Below are 12,506 nucleotides of genomic sequence, written 5' to 3'. Positions count from 1 at the left end.
CCTCCTCCCTCCTCCCTCCTCCCTCCTCCCTCCTCCCTGTCCCACCTCTTTGGTGTGAAGAAATTGCACGTTAACGTCTGTAATATTCAGTTACCTGCTTTTAGCAAAACCTGGGCCTCAATTACCGTTTTTAAGAAGGAGGGTGGAGAAGATGCTGCTTTTTGTTGTTGGGTTCAGCGGCCTTGCCTACTTCCTGTTTCAGGTTAGGACAGTGCCTGGCCAGTAAGAGCTCAGCATCAGTGTTACTGCTGCTGCTGTTCTGGTTCTGGTTCTGGTGGGTGTTACTGGTTTTTATTTTATTTTATTACTACTGTTACCTATAGTATGCATAAGTCCGGAGACCAAATGTGTTAGAATTTTGTGTTTAATGATAATCTTTCGCAAGAATCCTCAGGTATGTGGCTCCTCAGCTTTGGGGCATTTTTCTCTGGAAATATTAACATTTATTGAGGGCCTCCTGTGCTCATGCCCCGGGCAAGTCTATTATATGTTTTATCTCATTAATTAACCTAACCCAATGATGGTGCTGTTATTATCCCCATTTTACAGCGGAGGCATAGAAAGGTCAGGAAGCTTGCTCAGGGTCACACAGCTGGTAAGTGGTGGTGTCAGGATTTGAGCTCAGGTATTCTGACTCCAGGTGCTGAGTAATTAAATTAGTATAGTGCCTCTCTGGCAAGGAGCAAGGCTGGCCCTTTTTATAGGGTCTTTTTTAAAAAAACTTGTTTTTGGTTGCATTGGGTCTTCGTTGCTCCGCGGTGTACGGGCTTCTCTCTGCGGTGGCTTCTAGTTGTGGCATGCGGGCTCAGTAGTTGTGGCGCACAGGCTTAGTTGCTCCGCGGCATGTGGGATCTTCCCGGACCAGGGCTCAAACCCGTGTCCCCTACATTGACAGGTGGATTCTTAACCACTGTGCCACCAGGGAAGCCCAAGGCTGGCCCTTTTTAAAGCAAAGAAAGTGGGTGATTGCTTGACCAAGAGCTTATCCTAGGCTTTTGAGGTTCAGAGAAAGTGGTAAGTTATGGCTTAGGCTTCCCACTAGGCATTGTTCAAAAGGGTAAAAAACGAACTGGGTGGACCTTGCGAAGGTATTTTGTCTAAAGATAAAGATCGGCCCTTCCCTCTTTTTTCCTGCAATTGCTTAAGCTCCTAATTGTGCTTCAGTATGACGTAGGCAGATCTGGTTTCTGTTCTTTAGGAGTGTAGAATTTGGTGCTCCTCTTATTTACTTAAAAATTTTTTTTTTTTAACCTAGTGTCTAACATTGAGTCTGTCGCATCCTATGTGACCCATTAAGTCAGTCATGTTTGACTCTTGCTTTTACGTGCTGTCTCTTTTGGGATTCCAGACCCAACTCATGGTGTGTAAGAGATGACTTGGTCCTCTTATACTCCGTACGAAGGTAGGCACTTTTGAATTTGTCACATATTGGCTGCCTGATGTTCTTCATTGTTTTTTACAGTTGTATATTCTGTTCTTCCCAATGTGTGTGTGTGTATATCTCAATGATATGTGTGTGTATATCTATCTATCTATCTGTCAAGGACCTTGTATTTCACTTTATAGCACCCTCTACAGAAGTCTGCAGAGTCCCATGTGCTCAGTAAATATTTATTATTTAGTTAATTGAAAATATGAGGTCCATAAGTTTCAGGACTGGCTTTATAGAAGTTAAAGCTAAAGAAAAAAACTGAAAGTAGTGTAGTAAAGTCACAGGAAGATGGCTTAATATTTTGTTAACATTAAAAGAAAACTTTGTGCAGTGTTAACTAAAGTGAGACTTATCACCTCATAATTTTCCACTTTATCTGAATTATCAGCTTCTTTCCCTCTCTTCCTTGTACAAATGAGGTGGGAGGTTGAGTGTTTTTCTCTGATATAAAGAATGGACACTGTTGTTTATTAATCATTGCAAGCCAGTAGTTCTCCTTTTCAGTAATTTTGAAATCTGTGGGAGTCTTCCCAAAGGGAGCTTGTGGGGCTATGGTGTACTGATATGTGGGCAGTACTTAGGTCTCATTTGGTATTCACTCAACCAGTACTTATTGAGTACTTACTGTGTGCCAGGTGCTGTTCTGGGTGCTGGTGATACAACAGTAAATAAAACAGGCAGAAATCCCTGCTCTCTTGAAACTCCCCTTCAAGTAGGGGAGGCAGACAATAACCATATTAAAAATGTTGGAGAGTGATACATGGTAAGGAAAAATAAATCAGGGAAGGGGGAATATGAAGTTTGGGGGACAAGAGTTAGGAAATTTTAATGGAAATTTTAGATAGGGTGGTAAGAAGAGACCTAGCTGAGAAAATGACTTTTAAATAGAGATCTAGAGGAAGTGAGGGAATGTAGATCCCAGAGGGAAGAGCATACAAAGAAGGGGGAACAGCAAGGGCGAGGGTCCTGAGGTGGCAGCTTGGGAGGGAACAGATAATTTAAGGCCATATAGGTTGTACTCCTTAAAATCTGTATTAAAATATTTTAAAATAGTGAAAGATAAAGAATTTTGTGCCATGTTATTAGTGATTTTGATGAAGAAAAAGTTAAAGATTGGGTAAGTAAGGCTTAAAGAATTTCACTAACTTCCCTAAAAGGCCACACAGCCCGTGAATACAGAGCTAGAAATTGAACTTAGTTTATATTATTTTAAGCAATGCACAGAATATGTTGGCAATGGAACCTTGAGCAAGTGGCTGGCGGAAAGGCCAGACCAGTACTTGATGTTCAGACTTGCTGTTAAGTGTATACTTTCCTGTTTGTGTGCAGGATTTTTGCTCAACCCTGGGAGGCCTTGTAACTGACATTTGCAAATATAGCTTTTTCCTGGAATTGTGCTCCTGGCAGTAAAGCCTTTTTAGTCTTAAAAGCTTCATGGTTCAAAATCTGTGTTTAATATAAACTTTTATTTAAGTGTCTTCAATCTTAATTGGAAGGCAGTGACAGTATTACTCTGAATATGAATTTTTTAAAGAACTGTTTAGGGAGGCTTTAAATTAATATAGCATCTTATATATTTTTAATATACATTGTATACGTTTCCCATGTAGATGGAACTCAAGGAATCCATATGCTTTAAATCAGCATTTGAATTAAAATGCACTTTTAAGGGAAAACATATTGACTGATGGTACTGTTCAAGAATTTCAAGAGTGACTTCTTCAGATTTCAAATCAGGGGAACAGAGGAGTTCTTTTTTTTTTTTTTTGGGGGGGGGTGGGTGGGTTGGCAGACTGTAATTAACCAACCTTGAATTTGGCTAGGACATCTGGGTTAATATCCTGGCCCTGGCACCAAGTACCAAGGAATCTTGGCTACAATTAGTAAAGAGCTTTTTTTTAAATCTCCATCTGGCACTTCCAGAAGGACAGATTCCACTAGCACTAACTCAGTGGGTGGGTCTGTTTTTTAATTGTCTATCTTATGGTGGTTCAGCAACAAAATCTTAAAAGTATTCTTTGCAAAATCTTAGAAAAGAAGTACTCCTATTACAGAATCCCTGTTGGAATCCCTTTCTGATATCTCTTTCCCTGGGGAATTGTATTCTCATTTGCCTCTTAGGAATCCCAATGAGACTACAGACAGACATTTTGCTGCCCTAATGTTTTATATAAGCATAAGGTCTAATCTGTTATACTTCTAACTTGAATTAAGTAGTTTGATATTTGTATTCTCCTTTGCTTACTTATGTCTGAGTATAGCTTGGATTAGAGCCCAGTTTTAGCTCTGCCCATTTTTTACTCTTAAAATCGCCGAGTCCTTGATTTACTGTATCTTCTCTGAAGTTAAAGGCCTGAAGATCCAGATTTTCAGGAGGTGCAAATCATCCAAAATTTGTGTTTGTTGTAAAAGGGAAGACAACTTTACTGAGATTTTTTTTTTTTCCTGATTCTACAGATCCCTAGTCAAGTAGTGCGCTGAAATATTTGGCATAATTTTTCCCTGTCTTCTCAGGAAAAATAAGAGATATTAGGGAAATTTCCCTAAAAATCTTTCAATCAAATCATTTTATCTCCTGCCTTCTCGCTCTGTCTGGTTTCTTCCATAGAATGATTTCTTACTGGAGACATTGCCTTCTAATATCATAAGGCAGGAAGTAACCTATTTAGACTTCTCTTTTCCACACTATAGAAAAATAAACTTTATAGGCAGGGTAATTTTTTTTTTTTTTTTTTACAGCTTAAGTGAAAGAAAACTTTTATCACTAAGTTTCTTTCACGCATGGGTGACTGGAAAAAAGTGTATTGCTAATTTCTGTTGTAAGGCATATGTGGCTTGCTTGGGTTGTGACACTGAGAATCTAGTATCAGACTCAGATTCAGATTTTAGAAATTTTTTTCTAGTGAAGTTGTTACTTTTTTAGGTTCTCAGGTTTATTTTCCCCGTATGTACCAGTTTTACAAGGGCTCTTACATTTTAATAACATGTATTGGTCATCCTATATAATATGTAGTTTCAATGCATAAGATATAAAACACACATATTAAAAAACATAGAAAAAAGCAAATTATCCATAACCCTACTGCTCAGAGAAGATTATTTCAGTGTTCTAGAGTATGTCCTTCTAATCTTTTTTTCTTTATACTTAAAAAATATGTTTATGGCTGGATCTGTATTTCTATCTTGAAGTAATTAAAAGTGTAATATTTTCACTGGAAATATTCTGGGTAAACCAACATGGGGAATCAGAACTACTGTTAAGAAGTTTGAGGGACTTCCCTGGCGGTCCAGTGGTAAAGACTCCGCGATTCCAATGCAGGGGGCACGGGTTCCATCCCTGGTCCGGGAACTGAGATCCCGCGTGCCACGCAGCTCGGCCAAAAAAGAAAAAAAAGAGAAGTCTGAGGTCCTGGGTTTGCTTCAGTCCCAGCTCTGTGAGGCATGTGAAGTTGGGCAAATGCTTGACGTCTCTCAGTCTGCTTCTCACTCTGTCAACTGGGGGTAACACCTGTCCTGTCCACCTGCTGGGGTTGCTCTATTAATGTAGGGATTCGGTGACAGTCATAGTGCTAAGGGAGCCGTCGGCGCTTTCAAATACCAAAGAGACCCAGGAGACAGAGGAAGGACTAGTCCAGGATCACTAGTTGCCTGTGAGTCACCTGGCTTATTTTGCGAATGGTTACATTTTTAGTAAAGCTTTTCAGATGAATGTGACCAATAGAAAGTGTCCTGTGGGGTGGGCGAAAAGCCCAGAAATACCGATTTATCAAGCATTTGTTGAGTGCTGCAAAGACTCTGTCTCACCAGGTGAGACAGTTAACTGTGGGCCAGGTGGAGGCTAAGGCGGAGACGTGCTGGGGCCCTGGAAGAGGGTCCGTTCTCTTGGCGTGGGTGTGTGTGTGTGAGAGGGGATTAAGGAAGTTTCCGAAGTGGGAATTCGCTCTTGTGTTTGGCATTGGTGGAGACGGAGGGTGTCTAGGCAGGGATGGGTTAGAGAAGACATTCTAGGCCGGATTGAGCAAAGGCATAAAGGTAGTGTGTTGAGATGATAGCAGACAGTCTACTGCTTTGAAGTTTGAGGGCAGGTAACAGGAAATAGAGCTAAGATGTCTGGGTTTATATCAAGCAAAGGCTTCCCTGCCCTGAGAAGGAGTCCCACTTACTGGTCTGTAGCACTTTATAATCATTAAGTTTTTTGGCAAGTTTCTTTTTATGATGTTTGGTCAAAAATATCTGGTTGTAGGTGGTAAATAGGAAAACTTCTGGGTATACCAATTATCTTTTTTTCCCCCAGTTATCTTTTTTGCACAGAGTTGTGTAGCCATCACCACACTCAGTTTTAGAATATTTTCTTCACACCAAAAAGGAACCCTGTACCCATTAATAGTCACTCCTCATTTCCTCCTTACTCTCCCAAGCCCTACTCTCTATCTCTAGAGATTTGCCTATTCTGGACATTTCATATAAATGGAATCATACAGTGTGACTGACTTCACTTAGCAAAATGTTTTCAAGCTTCATCCATGTTGTAGCATATATCAATGCTACTTCATTCCTTTTTATGGTTGAATCACATTCCTTTGTGTGGATATACCACATTTTGTTTGTTCATCAGCTGATAGACATTTGGGTTGTCTCTACTTTTTCCTGTTATGAATAATGCAGCTGTGAACATGTGTGTATTAGTTTTTGTGTGGACATATGTATTCATTCATCTTAGGTACACACCTAGGAATAGAATTGCTGGATCATGTGGGAACCCTACCTTTTGAGGAACTGAAAAACTGTTTTCCAAAGTGGTTGTACTGCCAGCAATGAGCGAGATTCCAATTTTCCCACATCGTCATCAGCACTTGTCATTATCTTTTTGATTACAGGCATCCTGGAGAGGATGAAGTGTGATATCTCACTGTGATGTGATTTGCATTTACCTGATGGCTAGTGATGTTGAGTACCTTTTCATGTGCTTAGTTGTCATTTTATGGCTTCTTTGGAAAATATCCCAGTTATCATTTTTTTTCCCTTCCAAATATTAAGTATAAAAGCAAAGTGCAGAAGAATAGTATGTTACCATTTAGGATAAAAAGGGCATACGAAGGCATAACCAGTTATCTTTTTTTTTTTTTAAAGTAAATTTATTTATTTATTTTTCGACTGCGTTGGGTCTTCATTGCTGTGTGCAGGCTTTCTTTAGTTGCAGTGAGCGGGGGCTACTCTTTGCTGTGGTGTGTGGGCTTCTCATTGTGGTGGCTTCTCTTATTGTGGAGCACGGGCTGTAGGCATGCAGGCTTCAGTAGCTGTGGTCCATGGACTTAGTTGCTCTGCGGCATGTGGGATCTTCCCGGACCAGGGCTTGAACCCGTGTCCCCTGAGTTGGCAGGTGGATTCTTAACCACTGAGCCACCAGGGAAGTCCCCAGTTATTTTCTTTAAAATTGTTTTTATTGTGGTAAAATATACATAACATAAAATTTACCATCTTGACCATTTGTTTTTTTTTTTGGCGGTACGTGGGCCTCTCACTGTTGTGGCCTCTCCCGTTGCGGAGCACAGGCTCCAGACACGCAGGCTCAGCGGCCATGGCTCACGGGCCCAGCCGCTCTGCGGCATGTGGGATCCTGCCGGACCGGGGCACGAACCCGTATCCCCTGCATCGGCAGGCGGACTCTTAACCACTGCGCCACCAGGGCAGCCCCATCTTAACCATTTTTAAGTGTACAGTTCAGTGGCATTAAGGACATTCACGTTGTTGTGCAGCCATCACCACCGTCCATCTCCAGAATTCTTTTCATCTTACAAAACTGAAGCTCTTTACCCATTAAACAATAACTCTTCATTCCTCCCTCCTTCAGCCTGTGGCAACCACCATTTTACTTTCTGTCTCTATGATTTTGACTACTCTTAAATACCTCATATAAATGGAATCATACGGTATTTGTCTTTTTGTAACTGGCTTATTTCACTTAACATAATGTCCTCAAGGTTCATCCTTGTTGTAGCATGTGTCAGAATTTCCTTCCTTTTTAAGGCTGCATAATACTCCATTTGTATGGTTACACCACATTTTGCTTACCCATTCATCTCTCAGTGGACACTTGGGTTGCTTCCACATGTTAGCTATTGTGAAAAATGATGCTATGAACGTGGGTGTATAACTATTGCTTCGAGACCCTGCTTTCAGTTCTTTTGGGTATATACCCAGAAGTGGAATTACTGGATCATATGGTAATTCATAATTTTTTGAAGAACCACTAGAGTGTTTTCCACAGAGGCTGTACCATTTTATATTCCTATCAACAGTGCAGAAGGGTTCCAGTTTCTCCATATCATTGCCAACACTTTTTCTTTTCTTTTTTATAGTAGCCATCTTAATGGGTGTGAGGTCTTATTTCAGTGTAGTTTTGATTTGCATTTCTCTAATGATTACTGAAGTTGATCATCTTTTCATGTGTTTATTGGCCATTTGTGTATCTTTGAAGAAATGTCTATTCAAGTTCTTTGCAGAGTTTTGAGTTGAGTTGTTTTTTTGTTGCTGAATTTACCAATTATCTTTTTTTAAAAAAATTTATTTATTTATTTATTTATTTATTTTTGGCTGCGTTGGGTCTTTGTTGCTGCGTGCAGGCTTTCTCTAGTTGTGGGGAGTGGGGGCTACTCTTCGTTGTGGTGTGCGGGCTTCTTATTGCAGTGGCTTCCCTTGCTGTGGAGCACGGGCTCTAGGCGCGCAGGCTTCAGTAGCTGCGGCACGCGGGCTCAGTAGTTATGGCTTGAGGGCTCTAGAGCGCAGGCTCAGTAGTTGTGGTGCACGGGCTTAGTTGTTCCGCGGTATGTGGGATCTTCCTGAACCAGGGCTCGAACCCATGTCCCCTGCATTGGCGGGCGGATTCTTAACCACTGCACCACCAGGGGAGTCCTACCAATTATCTTTTAATTCATATATTCATCAGGCATTTTTGAGCACCTGCTGTTGCGAGGCACTAGCCCAGATGTTGGAGATACAAAGTTCAGTAAAACAGGCGCACATTCTGCTCTTGGAGAACCCAGAGCTGTTAGCAGAAGTAAGGTTAAGGGCAAGACTACAGTCCTTGCCTGACAGCAAATCCCAGCTCTGTTACTTTATGGAAGATCTTGTACAAACTGCTTAACCTTCTGGAGCTTAGTTTTCTCATCTCTAAATTGGGGATAATAGCTATTTCACATAGTTATCGTGACTAGTAAATGAATTAATGTCTGTAAAACTCTCAGAAGTCTTCTCTCCCCTTCCCTTTAATCTCTTGCGTCTTCCCGCCCTCCCATCCCTAAAGGAAATCGGGGTTCAGCACCTCAATTTTCTTCTTTCATTTAAGTCAGAATGGAGGAAAACCCCACTTCTACTAGTCTGGGAAATGAAAACCTTTTTTCTGTCCTGTTTTAGAAAGTTAATTTGAGGAGGCGCATCCTGCCACTATTGAAGGGCACATTTTTTTTTTTTTTTTTGGCGTTACGCGGGCCTCTCACTGTTGTGGCCTCTCCCGCTGCGGAGCACAGGCTCCGGACGCGCAGGCTCAGCGGCCATGGCTCACGGGCCCAGCCGCTCCGCGGCACGTGGGATCTTCCCGGACCGGGGCACGAACCCGTGTCCCCTTCATTGGCAGGCGGACTGTCAACCACTGCGCCACCAGGGAAGCCCGAAGGGCACATTTTTAATGAACAGCTTTCCCTGAAGAACTTTAATTTATGAGGAGCTAAATATTCAGCCTGGAAAAGTAACTCTTGCTCCCCATGTCAGATCTTGCGCCTTGCTAAACCTCAGGCCCTTTTGTGTATTTGTCAGTTTTATTTCCCACAGTTTAATTAAAAGGGGTTTCTTTCTTTCTAAGGTCTGATAGAACTTGCTGTGTGTCTGTGTAGAAGATTACCTAAACAGGTAAAAAAATAACCAACAATGAAGTTGGGTGTTAAGATCCAAATAAAACAATTCCTAGTTTCCTTTGACAGCATCTAGGGTGGTTGTACGGAAAACTGTCTTAGGGACTTCTGAATAAATTTGAAGTAGCCGAGTATCCTTCAGTATTGTGAAAATAGAAATGTGGTTATTTTTTCCATTTGCTCTAAAGACCTGCAACTATTTTATTTTTCTTTTTTGGCCACACTGTGTGGCTTGTGGGGTCTTAGTCCCCTGACCAGGGATTGAACTCAGGCCCTGGCATTGAGAGGGCCGAGCCCTGGTCACTGGATCGCCAGGGAATTCCCGACCTGCAACTATTAAAGTTGCTCATTTGCAAAGTAAAAGCAAGAAAATTTTTATAAAGAGGCAAAAAACCCAGTAAGGAAGTCATTGATTCTTTTTGTGTTGTCTTTGTGCCCTTTTCCTGATCAGAGCAGACACTTGCGAAGTGTTTGCTTTTGGTATGGGCAATGTGTGGCTGTTTCAGGGCAAGCGAAAATATGCTTACTTTTATTCCTTTGTGAAGACTGGAAAGGGAAACGAGTTTTAACTTGCCTTGAGATTGACTCACTCATCTCACTGCTGTTTATAACAGATCAGAAACTTTTATTCATCAGTATAGTTTAGGGTCAGGAGTCTTTAAACTGGAGACTGGGGTTTACCTTCTAGACTCTTAAGTAACTGTGACCTTAACAAGTGTTTTCACTTTTTAGAATCAGTTTCCTCAGTGGTAAAATGAGGAAGTTGAACTAGATTGCAGGCCTCTTCTGATTCTAAAATTTTATGATGCTATATTAAGCACATTTGCTCCTTTTTACACATTAGTATAATTGACTGCTGCTGACCTATTAAGTTCTTCTGGGAGATACTCACCAGGCCTAGTAATTTCAATTCCTTTTAAGATCCCGTCTCTAAGCTGGTGGTGTTAGAGTTACAAAGTCACAAGAATTTTGTCAAACCTTGTATAAATGAGCAGAATAGCTCAGCTTTACGTTCCCCTCCTTTTAAAAAGAATTCTTTTGCAGATGGAGGAACTTTGGGAGGCTGCTTATTATCTGCTTATCTAAGTTAACAGGAACAGAAAATAAATCTTCACTCAAACTGAGCTGTACAAAGACAGTCATAATTGCAGGCGATGCATCCTGACTCAGTGTTCCGTCTTGAAAAAATTGCCAAATGCTCCAGCTCCTTTTGCTTTGGTTGGGTTTTGGCACCCTCCCCCTCCTTTTATGTTATGTGTTTTTTTTTTTTTTTTTTTTTTTTGCGGTACGCGGGCCTCTCACTGTTGTTCAGCAGCCATGGCTCACGGGCCCAGTCGCTCCGCGGCATGCGGGATCTTCCTGGACCGGGGCACGAACCCGTGTCACCTGCATCGGCAGGCGGACCCTCAACCACTGCGCCACCAGGGAAGCCCTCCCCCTCCTTTTAAAAACTGCTGTAGACTTCGAAACTCTGGATACGACTTGTATTCGGTACTGTGTCATATACACGTCAAGTTTTAAAAACATAATTTTCGAGCACGGAATAATTTTTCAAGGGGTTTAGTCTCTCTGTTGACATCCAGTTCTGACTTTATTTGGCAAACATCCTAAACTGAGTCTTTAATCATTTAACATTCTACTTCTGACTTTGATGGAAAGATGCAAAACTTTCTATTTACCTTCAGCACCTTATTGTGTGATATTCTCCAACGAACACTTTGAGAATATTGTGTGATATTCTCAAACGAACACTGACTTTATAAATTGCCCTGTAAGGGCTCTACCAGTTAAACGTTGGAAGTGCAACTCCGTTGTAGCACCATTTGAATTGAGCCAATTCATTTTCTGACCCTTCCTGGCTGTGTCGCCCTTTAGTGTCTAAATGGGCTTCTCACATTGATCCTTTTAAACAAACGGTGACTACATTATTTATTTTCATCTTATGTACTTTATCCTTGCTAGAGATATATAGTTTGTGTTTTTAATCTTTGTGTTAATTTTAAAGCTATTTGAGTCCGGCCTGTTTAAAAAGTTGTATATTGTGTATGAAATATATAAATACTTATGTTGATAAGTATCAGTGAAAACAGATCTTAGTGGTCCTCTAGTACAATAAGGTGACAAAAGGCTAAAGAAGACCCAGAATTATGCCTCCTGGACTCTTCCTGAACACCAGTATTTCCTCAAAGATTTCCAACCCCTGAGTAACCCGTCAAGAGTTCTTTGACATCTGGGTTGGCCTGTTGCTGTCATCAGTCTGGGTAGCAAGGGCTACTCAGGGGTTAGAAATCTTTGAGGAAATACTGGTGTTCAGGAAGAGTCCAGGAGGCATAATTCTGGGTCTTCTTTAGCCTTTTGTCACCTTATTGTACTAGAGGACCACTAAGATCTGTTTTCACTGATACTTATCAACATAAGTATTTATATATTTCATACACAATATACAACTTTTTAAACAGGCCGGACTCAAATAGCTTTAAAATTAACACAAAGATTAAAAACACAAACTACATATCTCTAGCAAGGATAAAGTACATAAGATGAAAATAAATAATGTAGTCACCGTTTGTTTAAAAGGATCAATGTGAGAAGCCCATTTAGACACTAAAGGGCGACACAGCCAGGAAGGGTCAGAAAATGAATTGGCTCAATTCAAATGGTGCTACAACGGAGTTGCACTTCCAACGTCTAACTGGTAGAGCCCTTACAGGGCAATTTATAAAGTCAGTGTTCGTTTGAGAATATCACACAATATTCTCAAAGTGTTCGTTGGAGAATATCACACAATAAGGTGCTGAAGGTAAATAGAAAGTTTTACATCTTTCCATCAAAGTCAGAAGTAGAATGTTAAATGATTAAAGACTCAGTTTAGGATGTTTGCCAAATAAAGTCAGAACTGGATGTCAACAGAGAGACTAAACCCCTTGAAAAATTATTCCGTGCTCAAAAATTATATGTTTTTAAAACTTGACGTGTATATGACACAGTACCGAATACAAGTCGTATCCAGAGTTTCGAAGTCTACAGCAGTTTTTAAAAGGAGGGGGAGGGCTTCCCTGGTGGCGCAGTGGTTGAGGGTCCGCCTGCCGATGCAGGTGACACGGGTTCGTGCCCCGGTCCAGGAAGATCCCGCATGCCGCGGAGCGACTGGGCCCGTGAGCCATGGC

At 41.2% G+C, this 12,506-nt stretch overlaps 1 protein-coding gene across 8 annotated transcripts in view; it reads left to right on the top strand.

Annotated features, from left to right (window-relative positions):
• CLIP1 (CAP-Gly domain containing linker protein 1) overlaps positions 1–12,506 on the top strand; it is a 134,218-nt gene that overhangs the window by 1,131 nt on the left and 120,581 nt on the right. The window contains exon 2 of one of the 8 annotated variants that reach the window (XM_055080276.1): positions 203–274. The exons of 2 other annotated variants lie outside the window; for them this stretch is intronic. The gene's annotated coding sequence lies outside the window, so the exon portion shown is untranslated. Of the gene's footprint in view, positions 1–60; positions 275–1,381; positions 1,403–5,063; positions 5,083–9,318; positions 9,338–12,506 lie in introns of those variants that run through there. 5 more of the 8 variants (XM_055080283.1, XM_028480834.2, XM_055080278.1 and 2 more) reach the window with 5 other exon arrangements.

This window comes from Physeter macrocephalus, chromosome 19 (assembly GCF_002837175.3).
Source record: "Physeter macrocephalus isolate SW-GA chromosome 19, ASM283717v5, whole genome shotgun sequence".
NCBI lineage: Eukaryota > Metazoa > Chordata > Mammalia > Artiodactyla > Physeteridae > Physeter > Physeter macrocephalus.
The sequence above is the reverse complement of the archived record's forward strand: the minus strand, read 5'-3'. Positions and strand labels throughout refer to the sequence as shown.